This window comes from Choloepus didactylus, chromosome 4 (assembly GCF_015220235.1).
Source record: "Choloepus didactylus isolate mChoDid1 chromosome 4, mChoDid1.pri, whole genome shotgun sequence".
Lineage (NCBI taxonomy): Eukaryota > Metazoa > Chordata > Mammalia > Pilosa > Megalonychidae > Choloepus > Choloepus didactylus.
The window spans coordinates 52,538,216-52,551,931 of record NC_051310.1 but is presented as its reverse complement, the minus strand read 5'-3'; the positions used below and the strand labels follow the sequence as shown (position 1 = coordinate 52,551,931).

The window sequence follows — 13,716 nt, the reverse complement described above, 5'->3', positions numbered from 1 at the left end:
GTTTTTAGCTTTTCTTTTTCCCAATACATTAAATTGTAGTTTGGAGACATTTTTCTTACTTCAGCATGATCTCAGGTCATAGATGAACAAAACTAACATTAAGATATTTGCAATTAACTTGCTGCTCTAAAAATAAAACCTCAACTGTTTGCCTCGGTTTATTATTTTAAATTCATTTATGTACATGGAACGTGCTTTTACTCTTCAAAAAGCAACTTTCATATTACACCCTCATTTGCTTATTGAAAAGCTTCATGTGCTGCGTGCTGACTGTTGGTCATATAATTTTGACTGCTTTTCATTGTCAGATGAAACACCCTAGGTTTCATAACTGATGTACACAGGGGAAGGTATTGTTAATGTTGCCCTCATGGACTTAAAAAGGAGTTCATTTCGTCACCAACATCACCACATAATTCTCTTGCATGAATAAGAACTGGGTAATAATTCACCTTTGACTTACAGAAGAGGAATAAATTGGTTAGCGACTGTGTCTCCTAATTATCTAAGGAAACTTCTAACAGATATTTAATATCAAATGTTAACCTTTCAGTAGATACCCTCTCTTCCTTTGTGTCATATTCAATGATTTAATTGCTAAATAGAACTACATGATTTTCGAGGAAGACACAGGAGTTAATGTTTCATCTTATCTGTTTATCACAGGCCAATTCACTTCGACACTGGGCAACAGAATGTGCCAGACTTTGTGCTCCATATAAAGGGTAAAAATGTGACTAAGACACGGTCATTGCCCTCACAAAGCCCACAGCCCAGTGACAAGAATTAGACAACACAAGTTCTCAGATCACGAATGACAAGCCTGTATTAGTATGTGACCATTCGGATGAAGGAAAAGGAAAAAGCACAAGCAGTTGGGGACATAGGAGAGCGTGAACCCAGGTAAGAAGTGGTATTTGACATGTATCTTGGAGGCATGAATAAGATTTTGATATGTAAATATAAGTGGAGAGGGCAATGTAGAATTGTACATGAAATAAAATACATGAATACAAGCAGATAAGCAAGAAATCATACAGTGTGTTTGGAGTTCACATTTAAATTTCCTTGCAGCTATTTACTAATCATAATCTTTGTACAAGTTACCTGCTTTCTCCAAATCTCAGTTTCCTCATTTGTAAACAGGTAAAAATAATGTCCATCTAATATTATGAGGATTAAATCAGATACTGTATTTAAAATATTCATTACAGTGTCTAAAACATACTAAGTGTTCAATAAAAAGCTGGTTTCAAGCAGTTTGGTTAGAATATAGGTAGATTTGAGGGGACAGAAAGTAGGTGGCACCCCTAACGCAGAGGACCTTGATGTGAGTTGAGAAGTTGCAATTTAGTTTTGTAAATAATAAGGAATCACAAAGATTTTTGAGTAAGGAAGCAACACTAAAGCTGTGGTTGAGCAGGGATGGTGGGATGGGATGAAATTAGGTTACTATTTAGAAGTCCACTGCAGTAGTCCCAGGGAAAGATAATGAGGATCTGAGAGAAGGCAAAAAGTGTAGAGATTAAAATGAGGAGTCAGTTTGAGAGGATTTACTAAGGCAGTCTATATAGAACATAGCAATCATTTGAATTTTGAAGGTAAAAGAGAAGCCAAAGATTTCTGAGGAAATAATGGTAGCATTAACCAGGAAGAATGAATTAAGAGGAAAGATGATGAGTTCATCATTGGCTCTGAGGAGTCTGGGGTACCTATGAGACATCCATTGTGAAGGTGTTGAGTAGATAGAAATGGGACTAGAGAGTGGAAGGAGGTCCAAGCAAAAGATTCTGGAGTCATCTGCCAAGAACCATTGGTGAAAGCAAGAGATGGGTGACACAGGTCTTCGAAGGAGAGAGTCGAGACTGAGAGTGCGATAAAGAAGAAGAGAAATGAGAACTGAGGTTGATGAGACCAGTACCATGGTCCTAGCAAGGTTACCAATAAGAAAATCTTTTACAAACTCTCAAGAACTGCAAAGATTCAAATTGATGAGAAACAGGAATGAATAGCTGCTGTGGAGAAGGCCACGGGGGCCCTTTTCTAATCCAACAGTACAACTGCGATTTTTGGATGGTTCTGAGAAACAGTTAAATGAAATAATCACACTGCTAGTTTTTAGGTAGAATTATAATAGCAAAGGAGGTCACGAAGCAAGCTTTTTTGACAAGAGACTTTGTCCCTAATGCTTCAAGTAATTGCCTGGTCATTCCAACTTCTTTTTTTTTTTTTTTTTTCAGGACCTTGTAATAGGCAATGGATTTTTTTTTTTTAATTGAGATATATTCACATACCACGCAGTCATACAAAACAAATCGTACTTTCAATTGTTCACAGTACCATTACATAGTTGTACATTCATCACCTAAATCAATCCCTGACACCTTCATTAGCACACACACAAAAATAATAAGAATAATAATTAGAGTGAAAAAGAGCAATTGAAGTAAAAAAGAACACTGGGTACCTTTGTCTGTTGTTTCCTTCCCCTATTTTTCTACTCATCCATCCATAAACTAGACAAAGTGCAGTGTGGTCCTTATGGCTTTCCCAATCCCATTGTCACCCCCTCATAAGCTACATTTTTATACAACTGTCTTCAAGATTCATGGGTTCTGGGTTGTAGTTTGATAGTTTCAGGTATCCACCACCAGCTACCCCAATTCTTTAGAACCTAAAAAGGGTTGTCTAAAGTGTGCATAAGAGTGCCCACCAGAGTGACCTCTTGGCTCCTTTTGGAATCTCTCTGCTACTGAAGCTTATTTCATTTCCTTTCACATCCCCCTTTTGGTCAAGAAGATGTTCTCCGTCCCACGATGCCAGGTCTACATTCCTCCCCTGGAGTCATATTCCACGTTGCCAGGGATATTCACTCCCCTGGGTGTTTGATCCCACGTAGTGGGGAGGGCACCAACTTTCTTGATTATTCTAACTGCTTCTTAAGTCTGCACTTCCAGCCATTTTTCCAAATTAAGTAATAATCCTTGGGGGTTTCTATGGAAGGCATTGATATAGAAATCAGTGGTGCCATCTACTGTCCCCTTCTTTGATGGAAACAATTTCAGGAACAAACTTATTTTCTCTCATCACAAATTTTGCATCAGGCCTTCAGAATATAAACAGTTGCACACTTTAAAGACAGTATTCAGTCAAGCGATGTTGGCCTGTTAGTGACACCTGTCCCTTAAGTTCTAACAACATCTTCCTTGATGTCTTTGTAGATGGTCATTCCGGAGGTTAGAACCCAAGGCCCGAGGAAGTCAGAGACTTTAAGGGAAGGAGGCCACGATGCACTGAGGTCCCAATCTGTAATTCCACCTGCTTCTCGCAAACACCTTGAGAGGTCATTACCGGTATGTCCAATTTTCAGACAAGGAAATTGTGATTAAGAGGAGTTAAAATGACCAAGGTCAAAAGCTAGTAAGTAGCTGAAACTAGGAGCTAAACCTATATTTGTCTGACTCCGATGTTTTTTCTAAGTAACTTCTTTTTGCAGGATTTGTGTAGAATACTAATTATTTACCACCAGGGTGTCCTGATACAGAGATTTACAGACTTTTTAGGTGACGGAGTACATGAGTGCCTGCAATTCATGGCATTGAATCTTTTTTCCCCTTAAACCATTTAGCACATCACCATTTAATGCTTAATTTGCCATCTCGGATGTTCTTCTGGATAAATTTTATTTTCAAATGCCTCTGTGATTGATTTAAAGAAAAACACACCTATTTCAGCTTAACTGTTTTTCTTACACACTTCTGAGACAAATCTGTGACTAGAGAAGAGTTAAAATAAAATCCATGTCAATGAAACAATAAGTCTTTATTGGTACATTTTAAATTCTTAGATATAACTTACACAAATGCCTTTTCATAATTAGGATTACAGAAGTGAAAAAGATTAATTTTAAAATATTGAGCAAATATAAAGCTCTATTCTAAAAATGTAGAAATTACTAATAATTGTATATGTTATTTAGCTAATCATGTAATGCAAATATTACAGCCATTTTGAGCAAAATATGTGATAAATCAGAGTAAAATAAGAATTTACATGCACTTTTTTATTTATTTTATTTTATACTTATTAAATTATTTGCTAATTTAATAGCTTTCATGCTTCCCCCAAATGGTATGCTGAAAAAGTTTCACTTGCCCTAGGGAAGTACATACACAGTACAGCATGCCTAATGAGGGCTGCAATTTTACTAAAATAAATCACTTCTTGCAGACATTAAGGGGAAGCAGTAATTTATAGGGCAGCAGTGAATACAGATTTTTAAACTTATGATCTTTCCTAGGGGAAACTATCCGCGTACAAATGCTTTTACAAGGAAACAGAAAAGTTCAGAAGCCCAGGCATTGAGTTTATTTTGCAGTGGCATGATATTTTATTGCTGTTATCATTTGCCTATGTTAAGGTACTTTATCAGACTTGATCTAAACCCTAAGAAAATGTAAAGTAGCAAAATAGCATTCACAGCAGACCTGCATCATTACAACAATATCCCTGATTCTTCACCTCAAGGAGCTTAAAGTTTTGTACACTCTTTGTCACACTGCTCAAAGATGGTTCCTTACCTTGGATAAATAAGAGATTAAAATATACAAATTTATAAGTCATTTTACAAGGGTAATTCATGAATTTAGGTTGAACCTAAAGATGAATCACTGTGGTTTTACTGAGAAGATTAAAACTAGGATCCAGTCCAGTTTCTTCTCTCTGGACAACGCTTGTTTGAAAACTTTCCCTTTTAGGGCTTCATTTAAAGTAGAAAAGAATTACCCCTTACAGACCCTCATGAGCAGACACACAGCTGTGTGTTTTTGTATATCACTTCATCTTCTAGCCAACACAGGCCCTGTGATCGTCCATCTCAGTCCCTTTCTTGCCGATACCCATATCTCTTTTGCGCACTTGGCAACTCCCTTCTTTGAATTAATCTCATTGTCTGACTTTTCCATGCCCCACAAAGGCTGCTAAGCCCTAAAGGTAAAAAAAAAAAAAAAAAAAAATTTTAATTCTTTTTTCAAAATCACCTAGTCATGTGGGTTGGCGTCATTTCATTTCATGTTCTCTGATTCCCCAGGGCTCTCAGTGCTGTCTACGAGATGCCCTTGGCCACTTTCTCTTCCAACCTCTTCAGTGGCTTTCTATCTCCATTTCCCTCAGACCCCACCACCTCCAAACATCCCACAGTCTGGGGAGAGGACCTTCTCATGTACAAGCTTATTTCCTCCTCACCCATCTTCATTCCTTTCCTTCCATTTCAGAGAACGTGTCTGCTCCCACCACCTCCCTCAGGAATCTTGCTCCATTATTATTACTTCTGTTCTGAATATTCTAGTTCTCCTTCTTGATTGATTCTTTCCCTTTAGCAGGCACAGTCTCTTCTGGATTTCCCACCACCTGCCTGGTCTGCACTGTGGAGTGACAGCCCTGAAATGTTGGTGGTTCCCTAGGTGCTTTTGAAAACCCTCCTCTTTCCTTACTCTTTATTCTCTCCTTGGGTGCTCTCATATTCACCATATAACAGAGTCTGGTCAGGACAAAGAAACACACCAGTTATTTTAACAAAGAGAAATTAATATCAAGGATTGTTAACTAGGCAACTGAAAGGATGAAACGAGAACTCAAAGGCATGGCAGAGACATCCCCTCAGGAAGCAGCTACCACCCTTAGGGCTGAAGGGACAAAGGAAGAGGTTGGAATTATTAAAACTGGAAACTTAAAGAGGCCCCAGGAGGATGTTTCCCAGACCTAGGAGGAGGGGGCCCAGCTGCCCGCTGCTAGTGTCTGTGTAAGGGGGGCTGTGAGGAAGCTGGGCAGTCTCCTCCTACTGGCAGAGCCTTAGGAGGGGCCAACTGGAAAAGCAGGAATGTTGGTTTGTAGAGCTCCAGCACCAGCATCACAAGGCAAGACCACTGAGATGAGAACGGGCGCGCCCCATAGCCTCAGAAAAACCTGAGGATTCAAAACCCTGTTTTCTTAGCACATCTTCTTGAGTCCCAGACTCATTTAACTCCCTGTCCAAATATTGATTTGGATGCTTTACAGTTTTTTCAAACTCAATATTTCAAGTTGCTCTCATTACCCTTCTCCTTCTCCTTCCCAACCCTGCCTGTGTGTATGAGATGCATCAATGTTATTTCATCATTGTCACCCCTCTCTTTTACTCTCCACATTGAATCAGTCAGCAGAGTCCTTTCACTTCCCTTAATATTTCTCACATTGATTCCCTCCTCTCCCTCTCCACTGCCGCTATTTTGTACCCTCATCATTTCTCACTGGATTGAGGCATTGTCTCCTAGCTTATCATCACTGTCTCAGATTTTACTCTGTTGTCTTACCCTGGCCCTAAATTCCTACCAGCCATTCCCAACACAGAGCAATATTTCTAAAATGCAAATTGTGTTGCTCTTATCTCCGCTTAAAATCATTTACTGGCTTCCCTTAGCCTTCAAAATTAAATTCTCTTTGGCATGGCTTCGAAAACTCTCCAGACTTAATTTTTCTACTTCTGCCCTAACCCCAAACCCCTGTCTACCTCAGTTCAACCAAAATTCAATAATCCAAACATACTACACCACTTATCTTTCCTCAACCTTGTCACATTCTTCCTTGCTTTTGTATATTTGTACATCCATTGCCCTTTCTGGGTTAGTCTTCCCATTTCCCACCTCTGACCCTTCTCCCAGCTTTCTAGCCTCTTTCCTTCAAGATTGGGCACAAGTTTTAACTCCTAGGAAATCAACACCACCCCCTCCCTCAGTCCCCTCCCCAACCCCTAGTCTGTTAGTGTCTCCTGTGAGCGCCTGTAACCCCTGCCAACCTCCCTAATGGTGCTGCTGGGCACTTAAGAGTGAGCGCTCTTGAGTCAAACTCTGTGTTCAATTCCCAAGCACTTCATCTTGCTGTCTGTGTAAACTTGGGGAAATTAGTTAGCATTGCCAAGCCTCAGTTCCCACATATGTAAACTAGGGTTTATAATTGTACCTTCCTGATACCATGGCTGTGAAGATTAAATGAGATAATATTTGTAAAAGCCCAATCCCAGTTTTTAATCATTCTTTTCAAAGTGTCTCACTTCTCTGGCTAGTAGTATATGTAGATTATTTTGAAATGAGGGTGGAGATTGATAGCGTACTGCTTTAGAATAACACTGCTCTCCTACTAAAACTCACAGCCATATTTATTTTGGCAGGGCCAGGACCAGATGGATGCTATAATTGTCTTCAGTCCATAATCGTTTGGGGATGGGCTCCAGTCTCACATTTTCTTAGGCACTAGGGCCTTCTACTACCTCTAGGAAAAAGTGTGAATGTTTTTGCCAGCCCTGGATCCTCTGACTGATGTTAAAATGAGTTTGGTGGGAATGCCATTAACTTTTTCATGGGAAAGATGGAATTGGCCGGCACCCTGTTTCTGCCTTCCAGTTTTCTGGGGTCCTGGCTGTGCCTGGGGAAGGGAGGCCAACGAAGCATGAGCTGAAGTAGCACAAGCTCTTCCACAGGATCCTGTCAGCCAACACACCTCAGTTCTGATGCAAACCCACCTCCTAAACATTTGCTTATGCATTTGAGCCCAAAGTCCAATGGAAACATTAAAGTATTATTCCAAAAGTGATTACCAGCCCCCAGCCCCCAACTAACTCCTTCAACCACACACAGAGAAAAAGAAAACCACGCACAAGCCAATAGCATGGAACATCTCCAGAGAGCCTTCCGACCACCATGTAGGAAGCCCTCACATATAGCTGTGGGGATAGCAATATCTGAGACAGTACATATGTAAAATGAAGGCAAAAGAATGTTTTTTGTTTTGATATTCTTTTTTCATGAGCTCCATCCTTGACTTTTCACAGATTTCCCAGCAGAGGAATCAAGATGGATGATAACATGGGAGAAAAATGTCCCACTGTGGCCAACTCATGTTCCTCCACTTACATGCATGTGGATGGGTAGCTGAGAACCCCAGTTGGTTCACGAAGCCGGTGGGGAGGTCATGCTGCTCCTGGGAGCTGGGATGGAGTGACCTCTGTCTTTCAGTCCTTTGGGAGGATGCTGCTCACACTGGCTTACATCCTGGCATGGGCTGTCGCCTAAGATGGACTCACTGAGGCAAAATGAGTTGCTGGCAAGTTAGTGTCAACCTAGCAACATAAAGTCTCTTCTGACCCTATCTAGGAGCACTAGTTCTGATATGTTCCCACTTAGACTGTGAGAATTACTAGGAAAGGTGTGGTAGGGATATAATTTTTTTTTTTTTTTGACATGACAAACATTTTTGCTTTGCTCAATATTTTTACTTAGTGAAAGAGCAAGAAGTCTGAGCATGGGGGAAGGATAAAATTAAAGTTTCTCTAGGAATCTTTTTTCAAAGGGATACAAAATTGCAGTGTGACTCATGTTCCCTTGAAGTGGTTTATCTTCTAATACCTAATCTATAGAATAAAAAAATCAGAATGTGTGTGAGCATTTTGCACAAATTCATGATCATTATTGTATGTTACAAGTGTATTCATTTATATATAAGGTATTAAAATGAAATTTTTAATATCTTTTCTTTTTACTCTTTCACACTGTTGTCTCTCCTGCCTTATATGTCAAAGTAATTGATATGCTTGTCCTGCATAAAAGGAAACTGTATTATAAACTATTGATGAGAGATGTCTTGGCCATTTTTAAATTAGTGAAAGATACAATTTTAATTTTTAAAATTAGTCACCTTGTAGTCATTCACTGTAAAGAAACAGCAAAGGATAAAAGAAGTACATATATTGGTTTGAATTGTTGACTTCAATAATTTTTATGTAAATGTATTTGAATATATTTATTCCTAATTCTGAATATAGTTTTTCTATAGGATGGTGCAAAGTCGAGTCATTTCCAACAAAATAATCTGTAATATAGAAAAAGTAAGTGGATTTCAGACTTCTTTTTTCAGCAAAGATTTAAATGAAATCTTGCTCAGGATCCCAATGTGTAAAATGGTTATGAATAAAACAACTTTGGCTGAAGCAGATGTTATAGGCCCTGCATCTAGTTCTCTTGGTGGCCACAGTGGCTTTAAGGGACCTCTAGAGACTGCAATTTAAGTAACCAAATGAGCAAAGGAAGAGATGTTGATCATCCTTGGCCATTCGGGAAATGCAAATTAAAACCACAATGAGATAACACTACACACCTTTCAGAATAGCTAACATAAAAGAGTGACGACACCAAAGACTGGCAAAGATGGGAAGAAACTGGATCGTACCTATGTTGCTGGTGGGAATGTAAGATGGTACAGCCACTCTGGAAAATGATCTGACAGTTTCCTAAAAACCTAAATATGCAACTACTATACAATTTGGCAGTTGTACTCTTGGACATTTATTCCCGAGAAATGACAACTTGTGTTCACATAGATATCTATTACATGAACATTCATATCAGCTCTATTTCTAAAAAGCCCAAACTGGAAATAACCCAGTTGTCCTTCAACAGATGAATGGTTAAAATGTATAGCCATAGCATGCAGTACTACTCAGTAATAAAAAGGAACAGATTTATTGACACACACAATAACCTAGATGAATCACCAGAGAATTATGCTGAATAATAATTTAAAAACAATCCCAAGAGTTTACATGTTGTATGATTCTATTTATATAATGTTCTTGGCATGACAAAATTATAGAGTTGGAGAGCGGATCAGTGGTTGCTAGGAGTTAAGAAAAGGTGGGGGGAACCGTGAGAAGGAAGTGAGTGTGGTTATAAAAGGTCAACATGAGGGATTCTGGTGGTGATGGGAAATGTTCTATATCTTGACTGTGAAATTATGCCTTTAGCTTTGCAAGATGTTACTAAGGGGAAACTGGGTAAAGGATACATGGGATCTCACTGTATGTGCCAGTTTGAAACTGTTATGGACCCCAGAAGCGTCATGATCTTTTAATCCAATCTTGTTGGGTGGAGTTCTTTGATTGTTTCCATGGAGATGTGACTCACCCAACTGTGAGTGAGAACGTTGATTAAATTACTTCCATGGAGGTGTGACCCTGCCCATTTTGGGTGGGTCTTAATTAGATATTGGAGTCCTTTAAGAGAGCTCATGGACAGAAGGAGCTCAGAGAAGGTGAGAGAGACATTTTGGAGAGAAGCTAAGATGTAATCCAGAGTTTGCCCCTGGGAGAAGCTAAGAGGTGACATAGACCCAGACACTTGGAGATGTAGACAGAAGGACATTTGGAGATGCTAAGCTAAGAGATGAAGCCCAGAGTTTCCATGGAGAAACTAAGAGAGGACTCTCAGATGTTTAGAGAGAAATGCCCCAGGAGAACCAAGCAGAGAGTTGAGAGAAGCTAAGAGAGACAGAAACCCAGAGACATTTTGGAGAAAGCCAATTTGAAACACAACCCAGGAGCAAGAGACCAGCGGATGCAAGCCATGTGCCTTCCCAGCTGACAGAGGGGTTCTGGATGCCACTGGCCTTTCTTCAGTGAAGGTATCCTCTTGTTGATGCCTTAGTTTGGAACTTTATGGCCTTCGAACTGTAAATTTGTAACCCAAGAAATCCCCTTTAAAAAAATCAATCTATTTCTGATATTTTGCATATCGGCAGCTCTATCAAAACTGGAACACTTTTATTTCTTACAACTTCATGTGAATCTAAAATTATATTAAAATTGAAAGTTTAATAATAATAAAGCATCAAAGAAGATGATGTTTCTGAATCCTGTGTCTATGATACTGAGTAACCCCATAAAGCTATTGTTTGGATATCACTTGACCCTGATTTTACCATGTTCAGAACTGATCCACACAACACTCTAGAGGTAGCCCAGTGCCCTATCAGACAAATGCCCTCTTTTTCAATCTAGTCAAAAGTGCTCCCTGAATAGATATCATGAATCAACACAGGATTTGGTGTTGGAAATAAATTTGCTGTTTTTAAAGTCCATGCCTTCTCTTAACTGGGTATTTAGGTGTTAAGGCAGTGAAAGTAAGCAAGAGATAAATAATATCAGCAAGAGATGGTGGGTTGTTTGGTTGGTAGGTGGCATGTATCTACCTTACTCCAGAAAAATGACTTAGGATATATTAATTACGTATTATATACTTTGGTGGACTGAATAATGGCAGCCAAAGAAGTCAATATCCTAATCCCTGGGGCCTGTGAAAAAATTATCTTATATGGTAAAAAAGGACTATGCAGATGTGAATAAATTAAAAATTTTGACACGGGGAGATTATCCTGGATTATCCCAGTGGGACTGATATAATCACAAAGGTCAGTACAAGAGGAAGGCAAGAGGTCAGAGACAGGAGAAGCCAATGTGATGAAAAAAGCAGACATTGGAGTGATGCAGCCACAAGCCAAGAAATGTCAGTAGCCTCTAGAAGCAAGAAGCAAGGAATGGATTCTCCTCTAGAGCCTCTGGAAGGAACCAGCTCTGTAAATTTCAGAGTTCTGACCTGAAAAATGGTGAGAAAATAAATGTGTTGTTTTCAGCAATCAAGTTTGCAATAAATTGGTACAGCAGCCATAAGAAACTAGTGTATTTACCATGATAAATATGAAGCGAATAAATGAAAAGAGAAAATGAAGAGAGAAAATATAATGAAGCAAGAGTTTGTTCTTTCTTCATTTTAATTTTATTGAAATATGGATATGAATGCAAGATTTACTTCTTATAAACTTTATGTAAACTGTAGACTTGAAAGCTTACCAAAACAGTCAGCTTCCATAGCAAAACATTGGGTAATCGCTATTAACTCACTTTTTTTTTAAAACTATTCTGGTAAACAAGCTCATATTAGAAATTATTTCCAAAATTTTATTAAGTATTTCTGTCATTTGCCTTAGCCTCAGTCAGAGTTGAACTCAATATTCTCCCCTTTCTATATTCCATTTTTGGAAAATCAGGAGTCAAATAAATTACAGTGAAATACTTCAGAGCTGTGCATACATTCCTCAATTCTTTCTCTGCTTCATATTTTGGAAGCAGCTTTATTTTGATAACCTCTCCCTTTACCATTAAATCACCACAATTCATTCATTCAACAGGTAATTACTGAGCAATATATATACATGCACATACATATACATTATACATGCATATATATTTATATATAATAGGAATTGAATTATTATTCTTGTTTATTTTAGATGTGGCAGGATAGCAAAGACCCCAATTTTCAAAATGGTAAATCCCAAAACATGATATCATACCTAGAAAAATTCCTTAGGGCACTATTAAATAGGTGGTTTGAGAGCATTTAGAAAAGATGTTGTGATCATCAGGAGTCAGCAAAGTGGTTTCTGGTGGCTTCTAGCATGACTAATCCAAGAGGAGTAGGCATTCACCTAATACAAGGAATTCCGGAGAGTTCTCTCATGCCAATTTACTCCTCACCCCACTTGCTCCAATTGGCGTAGACTGTTTTTGGAGAGTAACTATTAAAATGTGAATGTCTTGATTAGAAACAGTGTGCTTGCCAAGTTTATATATACATGTCTTAAAAAATTACCATGTTGCACTTTTTAATTTGCCACACAGATTTATAAACCATAGCATATCAGAGTAGCCCTCTCAAGCCATCTGGTTCAGCCCTATAGAATCCCCTCAATAGCGTATGCTTAGATATCACGAGTGAATGAGGACTCACTCCCTCCATGATCAACCTATTCATTAGACATTTTCTTTATATAGAGTTAACTTGGCCTCTATTTAACATCAATTCTATTCAGCTATAAATAACAAACAAAATTTGATCCCTCTCTTCTAATACTTGAAGACAGCTCTCAGATGCTCCTGCCTAAATCTTTGGGGTTTTTGCCCCCAAACGAAACTTCTACATTTTCTTCACCATTCTTCTGCTGCAGTTTCTCTAAACCACTATAATGTAGTACTAAGAATAGGACAAATACTCTAAATGTCATATGGGTACAACAGGTTGCAATAGTTACGAAGTTAATACTCTGTTTCTACCCACATGGTATGAGATTTCACTAGCTTCTTTGAGATAGTTGATTAAAAAACCTTCATATGTCTTTACCCAAGCCATTCATAAAAAATGTATTACATTAAAAAATTAAGAATTGAATTCTGTGACACCCTAAAAGAGATATCCTTCCAGGTAAGCATTTAGGATGTTGTGTTGATTCAGCCAGCTATGACTCCACCTAATAATTCAATAAAAAGCCAGTATTTTCCACCCTTTTCAAAAAGCTATGATGGGAGACATGTCATGATCTCTTATAGCTATGACATTCTCAGGTGTAAAAAATTAATAATCATCACTTATAGCTATGACATTCTCAGGTGTAAAAAATTAATAATCCTTAGGGTGGGGGAGGGGGAAGGAATGAAGATAATTTGGCCTGATTTTTAATTATTGAACTATTTTTCTGACTCCTGGTGTTAACATTTTTCTCCTAAATGCTCACCAATCATCTGTTTAAAAACATGCTCTTGAATTTTTCTAGGTCATGATATCATGTTACAAGAAGATTTCCCTTTTATAAAAATCTGGACAATGCATGGGTATCTCCATCTCCTAACACATATACTAACTTTCAATATTTTTGAAGATTATATACAGTAGTTCTCAAAACATCTGCATATTTGTTCATCACCCTGGGGTGTAATTCATCTGGTTTTAGGACTTTACACTGAATGAAAATGGCTGGAGTCCGAGAAGACTTCCCTGCTTCCCAGTAACTCCATTT

At 38.4% G+C, this 13,716-nt stretch overlaps 1 long non-coding RNA gene across 1 annotated transcript; it reads left to right on the top strand.

Annotated features, from left to right (window-relative positions):
* Nucleotides 1–763: 763 nt before the first annotated feature.
* Nucleotides 764–8,154, top strand: LOC119531040. Its single transcript, XR_005216173.1, has 3 exons — nucleotides 764–903; nucleotides 3,222–3,353; nucleotides 7,865–8,154. It is a non-coding gene; the product is annotated as an uncharacterized LOC119531040 (long non-coding RNA).
* The last annotated feature ends 5,562 nt before the right edge of the window (nucleotides 8,155–13,716 follow it).